Below are 2,384 nucleotides of genomic sequence, written 5' to 3' on the forward strand. Positions count from 1 at the left end.
CGATTCCAAGATGGCGGCGAGACGGACGTCTCTGTCACATCGCTCTGCTTGAATTTTGTGAATTCCTACTTTTCGATAAACGTGCTGCATAAAAGTGTGTTTATCAATAGGTGAAAAACTTCGTCTTCGTTTTCGTATAAAAATTCGTCTTCTTCCGTACAACAAGACCGCCGAAAAGGAGAACTGATACCCAAGCCTACCCAAGTGGACAAATGACGACCGACGATCGCGCCACAAGCCCACCTGGCGCACTGTACAGGTTACTGGGTATTACAAACGACGCGGCGGAAGAAGAAGTAATCACAGCTTACAAGGAAAAGGTGAAGACTTATGAGAAGACGACGAGAGAAACAAAGGAGAAGCGCCTGTTGACCGCAGTACGCCAAAAGTTCTCAGAGGTAGGAAAAGCATTCTATGTACTCTCAAACAAAGACCGCCGTCATAAATATGACGAATCAAATGTGATTGAGGAGCCTGCGAAACGAGACAAAAAGGCCAAACCAAACTGTGAATACTTTGTACAGTACAACGACAACAGTGTAACAGTTCATATTCCGTTAGGTTCGGATAAACATTGGGTTGAGAGTATCGAAGCGCACTATGACGCGCCCATGGAAAACAAAGGCAGGAATGGATACCAATTGTCTGTGCCCTTTCATGATTCCGACCAAAACGAACCTGTCGGTATGGTTACTTTACATGTGTATCACACTTGTAAAATCCTCGTACAAGGATCGGCTTGCTACCTTTGGGTCATGTATACATTCAAAGAGTTGAAGAATGCCGGTTACCTGAAGATAGAACATGCCGGTTACCTGAAGATAGAACATGCCGGTTACCTGAACATAGAACATTCGAACATTCGACGGCCACTGAGGAACCTGATGTACGATGAGAGGACATCGTGTGTAACAAGTGTAAACGTCCCGGCCCTGAAGATGAAGGTGTGATTACAATGCAACTCATGTCAAAAGTGGCTCCACTATTCTTGCACGAATGTTCACGCGTTCCTCCTTCACGAACTCATCAAAGACGAGGAAAGTGAATTTGTTTGCAATGATTGTACACTTGCCACTTTCGCTAAACCAGTATCACCATGCCAAGACTCGCTTGAAGAAACTATTCCAAAGCAGACTGTCAAAGAATCTGCCTCAGCGAAAGCCGATGGTAATAATAACAATGACGACAATGACAAACTACAGTCCCTTCAATGCAGTGTGGATAAGATTGAGGCCATCTTAACCAGCAGGATCGCAAACGAGAACAACAAGTTCGACGCTTTGTCGATGCGCCTTTCTTACCTTGAAGCCGCGTTGTCTAAAACAAAGGAAGCACCCGACGAGAAAAAGGCAAAAGAGAATGACATCGAAGTGTTAAAAAACCGCATAAAATCCCTAGAGGCAGAAAACAAAAACCTGCGTAACAGGATTACGGCCTTGGAAAAGAAAAGCGTGAGAAGTGAAGCTGATACAACACCTCTGACCAATGCCCAACCAGAATCTTCTCATGTTCCCGCCGAGAAAGACACGCCGGACAATGTCGTGACGCCAAACGTTCCGACAAGCAACAGATTCAATCTCCTGGCAGAAAATGAGTCCTCTTCACATGATCTACCCCAGAATGGTAATGATTCAAACAAACAACAAAACAACAGCCAAACACAGAGAGGACCAGGATCTAACCAGGTGCACGACGAAAGTCAAACACGGGCAGAAATAATCATCATAGGCGACTCTAACACCAGGGGTATCATCCCAAGCATGCTCTACCCAGAGAATAGAGTCCAAAAGCTCTCCGCGATGACCATTCCCCAAGCCACGCAACTGATTAAAAGTACTACCTACACTGACCCAAAGTGTATATTGTACCACGTGGGAACTAACGACATTAAACAGGAGAGGGCTGCAAATGGAGTCACTGAGAACCTCAGACAATTGGTAATGGCAACACATGACCTATACCCAAATGCCGTCATTGTCATGTCCTCAGTTCCACCAAGAAATGACCAACACCTGATGGAAGTCACCCGTGATGTGAACTCATTCCTTCACATCCTAGACCAAGAGACGTCCTACATCAGCGTGGCGAATAACAACAACCTTGAGGACGGAGGGAGTGTAAAGTTGTCACTGTACAGGCATGACGGGTTTCACCTGAATAAGGGAGGGATAAAAGTGTTAGCCGCGAACTGGAAGACGGCTATCCACCCCACCGTCGGCCTGGGAATCTACACAAGGGGAAAGAGGAACCCAACCTCAACCCAACCCAAAATTAAGCAGGACAACCGCACTCCAGGCAACCCCACAGCAAGACAACTAGTGCCTTCGCAACAAAGCGCTAGGAACAGAAATATCAACCAAGCTCCAGGCACAGTATGGCAAAGC

General features: G+C 46.2%; 1 pseudogene; it reads left to right on the top strand.

Moving 5' to 3' along the window:
* Positions 1 to 56: 56 nt before the first annotated feature.
* The window catches only part of LOC109485674, a 12,661-nt pseudogene continuing 10,333 nt past the window's right edge, over positions 57 to 2,384 (top strand).

Source organism: Branchiostoma belcheri, unplaced genomic scaffold, assembly GCF_001625305.1.
Source record: "Branchiostoma belcheri isolate BF01 breed outbred unplaced genomic scaffold, Haploidv18h27 scaffold775, whole genome shotgun sequence".
NCBI lineage: Eukaryota > Metazoa > Chordata > Leptocardii > Amphioxiformes > Branchiostomatidae > Branchiostoma > Branchiostoma belcheri.